Consider the following 10,409-nt stretch of genomic DNA (forward strand, 5'->3'; position numbering starts at 1 on the left):
TTTTCCCTTTACAGCTTAAATTGGGATCTTCTTTCCAGCTACAGTCAAATGGAAATATTTATGAATGCAAATAAACACCACAACATCATATAATATAGCAGCAATGTTAATAAATTAAATACAGTCAGCCAAGAGATAAATCTGTAGTCAGCCAAGCAGGAACCGATAGACAGTGTGAATCATTATCATTAACAGCCCTCTAGCACCTTTATTGTACTTGGCCGGACCATTTCCTTCACCATTCTGCCTATCTAGTTCTTATAAGTCATAATTATAAGATACTCCTTAATATGCAAAATTACATATGCACAAACATTTTTAGTGTATAGAAATGCATATATTAAACAAAATAAATATACACATATTAAGAAGTATTGTAGTTAAAATAATTGTAAGTCTAATATTGCATTTGTTTCTATAAAATATTATATTTTGGGCAGCACGGATGGTGTAATGGTTAGCATTACTGCCTCACAGCACTGAGGTCATGGGTTTGATTCCCACCATGGCTCTAACTGTGTGGAGTTTGTATATTCTCCCCGTGCTTGTGTAGGTTTACTCCGGGTACTCCGGTTTCCTCCCACAATCCAAACATATACTGGCAGGTTAATTGGCTCCCAACAAAATTAACCCTATTGTGAATGTGTGTGCGTGTACATGTGGTAGGGAATATAGATTGTAAACTTCACTGGGGCAGGGACTGATGTGAATGGACAATTATTCTCTGTAAAGCGCTGCGGACTATGTGTGCTCTATATAAATAACTGGTAATAAATAAATAATAATATATTTATATTAGTCTAGTGTTACTGCTTTTATGTTCATAACTTGTAAATTGCACTAATGCCTGGTGACCTCAAAGACAGTATTGCGGGCCTAGACCCTAATCTGGCTGGGTACACATGGGATGATGCTGCTGCTTGCTTTAGGCAGTATGGCTGTTCAGATTAGTGATACATTTGAGTGGCCAAATTGGATCAGATTCAGGCACTCAGGCCAAGTGGCTCCTCACTTCCAGATCATATTTGGGCCTGCTAGGCCAGTAGCTTCAAAATGAACAGAATAATCATCCTTGTGACATTTGGAGACATTAATTTTTTTTTAAATAATTTCCCCAAATTGCTGCAAGTTTGATGAGTATGTGGCAAGCATAAGGAAAGATTGCGCTTAATTATCTATTTCTTTACTGTTTTATTTATTTTCAGCATTCATAAGACCTCGGCCTACTGTATCTGAATTTATGTTTGTACAGTATGTACTTCTTAGGAAAGGACAAGTAAAAATAATAACATGACTCACAAAAACAAAAAATGTGTCAAGTAATAGCAGTAGCGCCACCTGCAGACCAAGGTCAGGACATGTACAGGAAATGAAATAAAGAAATACAGTTTTGACTGATGCATTGTTCTTAGTTTGTACCTTCACATAAAGTAATACTTGCACTGTATTATAATGTGGAGAACGGATTCAAAATTCATATTAAAATATTCACTTGGGAGATAAGTTTCTAGATAGTTCGGCAATACAATTTTAGAAAATAATCTATTTGAATAAAATAACATAGTTATTGCTGCATCTCTCTTACACCATGTACCTAGCAGTTGATTAGCATATCTCTTGAGTCCAATTAGGTGGTTTCTTGGGAGTTTACTCAAGTTGCAAAGAGTTTTTAAACTGTCTTTTTTCATTACAAAGCTTTTGGCTGTTTTTTAAAGGATGTATATCATTTTGCCAGTGGGCTTTTATATTCTTGTACCTTTTACACACTATTACAAATAAATATATTTGTTCTTGTAGAGTTCTATTTTGTCTAATATTTTATATCTAACAATTTTCAGGAGTTATTTGGAAATTACAGTACAATACATCTAAAAAGTTAAATTTTAATAGGAAGCACAGAATGTACTGTAGACTAAGAATGAAGAATGAATCTTCTGTATTACCCTGGCTTACCACTACAATGTAGGTAGGTAAAGACTGTGGAGGAAGAGTGAGGAGGTGCAGACTCAGAACTGGTTCTGGACTCTTGGGACTCTTAGTTAGACCACTGTTGGACACATTTGAAAAATAAATATTTAGCATATGAAGGTATTTTCTACATTTCAGTTGTGTTTAAATCATATACTTTCTTCAGGAGGTTCCACTGTCAGCTCTATTCGGTAGTGTCCAAGTACTTATAATACTGGGATCTTATAATTTCCAACCTCCATAACTACAGTCTCTCTGGGTCAGAGACAAGGCCATGATCTGAGAAAGGGTAAGAAATGACAGCAAGCCACTGATTGAAAGAGAGAAGTGACCATTCAGTCAGGAAGTAGCTATCATGTCTAGTCCTCATCAGGTTCTACAGTACACAGAGATGATTGAGAACGTAGTTGGAAGATTTGGGGGTTCTATAATGTTAGTTTACTACCAGCCTGTGTGCAGTCAACCATAAAAGATTTATGTTTAAAAGTTGTAATTTGAATATATTGCAATTAATAATTAGTAGATTTAGACATTTATTATAAACTTCAGTTTTATATTATATTTTAGTGTTATCCTAATACTGCAGTCAACATGATAATTGTGCATTAATAAAATCCCAAACTCAGTGGCTACTTCATAAGGTGCACCTTAGAGGTACTGGGTTTCCTAGGACAGCATTAATTCTTCTTGGCATATATTAAACAAGGTGCTGGTAACATTCCTCAGAGATTATGGTCCATGGACATGATAGTTGTAGATTTGTCAACTGCACATTCATGCTTTGCGGCTCAATCCCAAAATGGGCTATACTTGATTGATATCTGGTGATTATGGAAGCCATTGTTGTGCAGTGAACTCATTGTCATGTTCACTGCTTAAGATGATGTATGCTTTGAGGCATGGTGCATTATCCTGTTGGATGCTGATTTTAAAAGATGGTTACAGTGTGGTCATATAGAGATGTATATGGTCATTAATAATACTCAGGTAGGCTGTGGCATTTAAGCAATGCTCTGTTGGGACATGGTTGTTTCCAAAAAAAATTATCACACCATTACACCACCACATTAGCCTGAATTGTTGACACAATGCAAAATAGATTTATGATGTTTGTGCCAAATTCTTATTTCTCTAACGTCCTAGTGGATGCTGGGGACTCCGTAAAGACCATGGGAATAGACGGGCTCCGCAGGAGACAGGGCACTCTAATAAAGATTTAGGACTACTGGTGTGCACTGGCTCCTCCCTCTATGTCCCTCCTCCAGACCTCAGTTAGAATCTGTGCCTGGTCAGAGCTGTGTGCACTTTAGTGAGCTCTCCTGAGCTTGCTAATAAAAAAGTATTTTATTAGGATTTTTTTTTTATTTTCAGAGAGATCTGCTGGCAACAGACTCTCTGCTACGTGGGACTGAGGGAAGAGAAGCAAACCTACTAACTGCGGATAGGTTGCGCTTCTTAGGCTACTGGACACCATTAGCTCCAGAGGGATCGAACACAGGAACTCACCCTTGGTCGTCCGTTCCCGGAGCCGCGCCACCGTCCCCCTCGCAGAGCCAGAAGACAGAAGCCGGCGAGTGAAGCTAGAAGACATCAAAATCGGCGGCAGAAGACTCCTGTCTTCATATGAGCTAGCGCACAGCACTGCAGCTGTGCGCCATTGCTCCTACACTAACCCACACACTCCGGTCACTGTAGGGTGCAGGGCGCAGGGGGGGCGCCCTGGGCAGCAATTAGGTACCTCTTGGCAAAAGCAGCATATATACAGTTGGGCACTGTATATATGCATGAGCCCCCGCCATTATTTTACACAAAATCGCGGGACAGAAGCCTGCCGCTGAGGGGGCGGGGCTACTTCCTCAGCACTCACCAGCGCCATTTTCTCTCCACAGCTCTCCAGTAGCACGATAGAAGAGGGTGAAAAGAGAAGGGGGGCACATAAATTGGCGTAAAAACAATATATACAGCAGCTACTGGGTTAACACTACGTTACTGTGTGATTCCTGGGTCATATAGCGCTGGGGTGTGTGCTGGCATACTCTCTCTCTGTCTCTCCAAAGGGCCTTGTGGGGGAACTGTCTTCAAATAGAGCATCCCCTGTGTGTGTGGTGTGTCGGTACGTGTGTGTCGACATGTCTGAGGTAAAAGGCTCCCCTAAGGAGGAAATAGAGCAAATATGTGTGTGAGGGTGTCTCCGTCGACAACGCCGACACCTGTTGGATATGTGTAATTAAGTGCTAAGGGGAATTTATTGCACAAAAGATTAGAGAACAGACAGGAAATCTACCCATGTCTGTCCCTCTGTCGCAGAGACCTTCAGTGTCTCTCAATGCTCACTATCCAAATTAATAAACACTGATGTCGACACGGAGATTGACTCCAGTGTCGATTACGATAATGCAAAGTTACAGCCAAAATGGCAGAAAAGTATTCAATATATGATTATTGTAATAAAAGATGATTTGCATATCACTGATGACTCTTCTGTCCCTGACACATGTTTAAGGGGAAGAAAACTGAGGTAAATTTCCCTCCTCTCATGAGGAAAAAGAGCGGGAATCTCCAGACAAGAGACTGCAGTTTCCCACAAAGAATTCTCAGGCAGTATCCTTTCCCCACTAGGGCCAGGATACGATGGGAATCTTCCCCTAGGGTGTCACGTTTGCCCAAAAGGTAACCTGTCGTAACAGCTATTCTCAGGGATCCTGCAGATAGCATGCACATTCTGGTACACTACTCAGACCGGCGATTGTGTCGGCATGGGTTTATAGCGCTGGGGCAGCGTGGACAGGTACCTTATCAGCAGAGATTGAGACCCTAGTTTGTAGATATATATAGATATATGTATATATAGATATATATATATATATATATTAATGCTGTCTTAAGAGATTTTTATATATATATATATATATATATATATATATAAAACATGCCCAAAGAGACATGAGTATACTGGGTCCTAGAGACAAAGCTATGTCGATTTCTGCTTGACGTGTCCTGTAGAATATGCAATGGACAGATGATGCCGACTTAAGAGGCATATGGAAGGCTGAGGTTTGTGTGGAGAAGGGTTCTTGGACCTGGTCTCCACAGCTATAGCTGGTAATTCTGATGTTTTGCCTTATATTCCTGCACAGCCTAGGAAAGCACGACATTATCAAATGCAGCCTTTAGAACAAAGAAACAAGAAAGTCCGAGGTGCGTCCTTTCTTGCCAGAGGCGGGGGCAGAGGAAAGAAGCTGCACAACACAGCTAGGTCCCAGGAACAGAAGTCCTCCCCGGCCTCTACAATAATCCACCGCATGTCGCTGGGGCTCCACAGGCGGAGCTAGGCCCGGTGGGGGCACGCCTGCGTAAGTTCAGCCACAAGTGGGTTCACTCCCTGTTAGATCCCTGGGCAATAGATATTGTGTTTCAGGGATGCAAGCTGGACTTTGAGAAGATGCCCCCTCACCGACGGCCCTGCAGGCTTCCCCCCACGAGAGGGAAACAGTGTTAACTGCAATTCACAAATTGTATCTTCAGCAGGTGGTGGTCAAGATTCCCCTCCTTCAACAAGGAAAGGGTTATTATTTGACCATGTTTGTAGTACCGAAACCGGACAGTTCGGTCAGACCCATATTGAATTTAAAATCCCTGAACATATACCTGAAAAGGTTCAAGTTCAAGATGGAATCGCTCAGAGCGGTCATCGCAAGCCTGGAAGGGGGGAATTTTATGGTGTCTCTGGACATAAAGGATGCATACCTTCATGTCCCCATTTATCCACCTCATCAGGCGTACCTCAGATTTGTGGTACAGGATTGTCATTACCCATTCCAGACATTGCCGTTTGGTCTGTCCACGGCATCGAGAATATTTACCAAGGTAATGGCAGAAAGGATGGTGCTACTGCGAAAGCAAGGAGTCACAAGTATCCCATACTGGGACGATCTCCTCATAAAGGCGAGGTCCAGAGAGCAGTTGCTGATCAGCGTAGCACACTCTCGGGAAGTGTTGCCACAGCACGGCTGGATTCTGAATATTCCAAAGTCGCAGCTGATTCCTACGACGCGTCTGCCCTTCCTGGGCATGATTCTGGACACAGACCAGAAGAAGGTTTTTCTCCCGGCGGAGAAGGCTCAGGAGCTCGTGACTCTGGTCAGAGACCTCTTAAAACCAAAACAGGTGTCGGTGCATCAATGCACGCGAGTCCTGGGAAAGATGGTGGCGTCATACTAAGCCATTCCCTTCGGCAGGTTCCATGCGAGGACCTTTCAGCGGGACCTGTTGGACAGGTGGTCCGGATCGCATCTTCAGATGCAGCGGCTGATCACCCTATCCCCCAGGGCCGGGGTGTCTCTTCTGTGGTGGCTGCAGAGTGCTCACCTTATCGAGGGTCGCAGGTTCAGCATTCAGGACTGGGTCCTGGTGACCACGGATGCAAGCCTCCGAGGGTGGGGGGCAGTCACACAGGGAAGAAATTTCCAAGGGCTGTGGTCAAGTCAGGAGACTTGTCTGCACATCAATATCCTGGAACTAAGGGCCATATACAACGCCCTAAGTCAAGCGGAGTCTCTGCTTCGCAACCAACCGGTGCTGATTCAGGCAGACAGCATCACCGCAGTGGCTCATGTAAACCGCCAAGGCGGCACAAGGAGCAGGGTGGCGATGGCGGAAACCACCAGAATTCTTCGCGGGGTGGAGAATCACGTAAAAGCACTGTCAGCAGTGTTCATTCCAGGAGTGGACAACTGGGAAGCAGACTTCCTCAGCAGGCACAATCTCCATCCGGGAGAGTGGGGACTTCATCAAGAAGTCTTCACACAGATTACAAGTCGTTGGGAACTGCCACAGGTGGACATGATGGCATTCTGCCTCAACAAAAAGCTACAAATGTATTGCGCTAGGACAAGAGACCCTCAGGCGATAGCTGTGGACGCACTAGGCACACTGTGGGTGTTCCAGTCGGTTTATGTGTTTCCTCCTCTTCCTCTCATACCCAAGGTGCTGAGAATCATAAGAAAAAAAGGAGTGAGAACAATACTCATTGTTCTGGATTGGCCAAGAAGGACTTGGTATCCGGAACTGCAAGAAATGCTCACAGAGGACCCATGGCCTCTGCCTCTCAGACAGGATCTGTTGCAACAGGGGCCCTGTCTGTACCAAGACTTACCGCGGCTGCGTTTGACGGCATGGCGGTTGAACGCCGGATCCTAACAGAAAAAGGCATTCCGGATGAGGTTATTCCTACGCTAATAAAGGCTAGGAAGGATGTGACGGCTAAGCATTATCACCGTATATGGCGCAAATATGTTGCTTGGTGTGAGGCCAGGAATGCCCCTACAGAGGAATTCCAGCTGGGCCGTTTCCTTCACTTCCTACAGTCGGGAGTGACTTTGGGCTTAAAATTGGGGTCCATTAAGGTCCAGATTTCAGCCCTATCCATTTTCTTTCAAAAGGAACTGGCTTCTCTTACTGAAGTTCAGACGTTTGTAAAGGGAGTGCTGCATATTCAGCCCCTTTTGTGCCACCAGTGGCACCTTGGGATCTTAACGTGGTGTTGAGTTTCCTGAAATCACACTGGTTTGAGCAACTTAAAACCGTGGAGTTAAAATATCTCACGTGGAAGGTGGTCATGCTGTTGGCCTTTGCTTTGGCTAGGCGTGTGTCAGAATTGGCGGCTTTGTCACATAAAAGCCCATATCTGGTTTTCCATGTGGACAGGGCAGAATTACGGACTCGTCCGCAATTTCTGCCAAAAGTGGTGTCATCTTTTCATTTGAACCAACCTATTGTGGTGCCTGCGGCTAATCGTGACTTGGAGGATTCCAAGTTACTAGATGTAGTCAGGGGTTTAAAGAATTATGTAGCCAGAACGGCTGGAGTCAGGAAAACTGACTCGCTGTTTATCCTGTATGCATCCAACAAGCTGGGTGCTCCTGCTTCAAAGCAAACTAATGCTCGCTGGATCTGTAACACGATTCAGCAGGCTCATTCTGCGGCTGGATTGCTGCATCCAAAATCTGTAAAAGCCCATTCCACAAGGAAGGTGGGCTCTTCTTGGGTAGCTGCCCGAGGGGTCTCGGCATTACAGCTTTGCCGAGCAGCTACTTGGTCGGGTTCAAACACGTTTGCAAAATTCTACAAGTTTGATACCCTGGCTGAGGAGGACCTTGTGTTTGCTCATTCGGTGCTGCAGAGTCATCCGCACTCTCCCGCCCATTTGGGAGCTTTGGTATAATCCCCATGGTCCTTACGGAGTCCCCAGCATCCACTAGGACGTTAGAGAAAATAAGATTTTACTCACCGGTAAATCTATTTCTCGTAGTCCGTTGTGGATGCTGGGCGCCCGTCCCAAGTGCGGACTTCTTCTGCAATACTTGTATATAGTTATTGCTTAGCTAAGGGTTATGTTATGTTTGCATCAGGTTGTCTGATGCTCTGTTGTTGTTCATACTGTTAACTGGGTAAGTTATCACAAGTTATACGGTGTGAGTGGTGTGGCTGGTATGAGTCTTACCCTGGATTCCAAAATCCTTTCCTTGTACTGTCAGCTCTTCCAGGCACAGTTTCCTTAACTGAGGTCTGGAGGAGGGGCATAGAGGGAGGAGCCAGTGCACACCAGTAGTCCTAATTCTTTCTTAGAGTGCCCTGTCTCCTGCGGAGCCTGTCTATTCCCATGGTCCTTACGGAGTCCCCAGCATCCACTACGGACTACGAGAAATAGATTTACCGGTGAGTAAAATCTTATTTTAAACATCGAATCAGAAATTGTCAGACCAGCTCAAGTTTTTATAAACGTTAATAGTTTTGGTGAGCCTGTGCTGACTGTAGCCTAAGTTTCCTGCTCTGATGGATCTGTGTGTGGTCTGCATTCACCCCACACTTTAAATGCTTGGCTTGCTGTGCATTCATAGATGCTCTTCTCTATACTGTACCGTGATTGCAAAGCATGGTTATTTGAATTATTGTTGGCTACCTGTGAGCTTTAACCAGTTTAGCCAGTCTCTTCTGGGGATGGGTAGATGTTGATATGAGATGTTGACATGAGAATGTTGATACTGTTATATCGACACTGACCATGTTGACATTCAACATGGAGACACATGAAATGTAGAAATGTTAGAATGGCAACTTATTGTTCTTGATAGTGGTGACTTAACTTCTCCTGGTGGCCGCAGTGGCCCCAGTTGTATTTTCCAGGTCCCAGACGTCATGTGACTATAAATTCTGGGTCAGACCTTTAATCCTATAGTGTTCTTATAAGCATTTCCCTGCTAATCCTAACCCCCCCCCCCACAGCTTAACTCTGTCAACAGTTTGACAAAGTTGACATTTCACCTGTCAATATTCTAAAGATATCAACACATTGCATATTGATATTTTAACAAAGTTGACATCATAACTATCAACATTATGGTGTCGACCGTTTGACTACATCCCCTCTTCAAGATTCTCTCATTAACAATGCCTTTTTGCAAAGAGAATTGCCACTCATTATATGTTTTTTGTGTATATTATTGTAATAAAAGATGATTTGCATATCACTGATGACTCATCTGTCCCTGACACATGTTTAAGGGGAAGAAAACTGAGGTAAATTTCCCTCCTCTCATGAGGAAAAAGAGCGGGAATCTCCAGACAAGAGACTGCAGTTTCCCACAAAGAATTCTCAGGCAGTATCCTTTCCCCACTAGGGCCAGGATACGATGGGAATCTTCCCCTAGGGTGTCACGTTTGCCCAAAAGGTAACCTGTCGTAACAGCTATTCTCAGGGATCCTGCAGATAGCATGCACATTCTGGTACACTACTCAGACCGGCGATTGTGTCGGCATGGGTTTATAGCGCTGGGGCAGCGTGGACAGGTACCTTATCAGCAGAGATTGAGACCCTAGTATGTAGATATATATAGATATATGTATATATAGATATATATATATATATATATTAATGCTGTCTTAAGAGATTTATATATATATATATATATATATATATATATAAAACATGCCCAAAGAGACATGAGTATACTGGGTCCTAGAGACAAAGCTATGTCGATTTCTGCTTGACGTGTCCTGTAGAATATGCAATGGACAGATGATGCCGACTTAAGAGGCATATGGAAGGTTGAGGTTTGTGTGGAGAAGGGTTCTTGGACCTGGTCTCCACAGCTATAGCTGGTAATTCTGATGTTTTGCCTTATATTCCTGCACAGCCTAGGAAAGCACGACATTATCAAATGCAGCCTTTAGAACAAAGAAACAAGAAAGTCCGAGGTGCGTCCTTTCTTGCCAGAGGCGGGGGCAGAGGAAAGAAGCTGCACAACACAGCTAGGTCCCAGGAACAGAAGTCCTCCCCGGCCTCTACAATAATCCACCGCATGTCGCTGGGGCTCCACAGGCGGAGCTAGGCCCGGTGGGGGCACGCCTGCGTAAGTTCAGCCACAAGTGGGTTCACTCCC

This window comes from Pseudophryne corroboree, chromosome 7, assembly GCF_028390025.1.
Source record: "Pseudophryne corroboree isolate aPseCor3 chromosome 7, aPseCor3.hap2, whole genome shotgun sequence".
Taxonomy (NCBI): Eukaryota; Metazoa; Chordata; class Amphibia; order Anura; family Myobatrachidae; genus Pseudophryne; species Pseudophryne corroboree.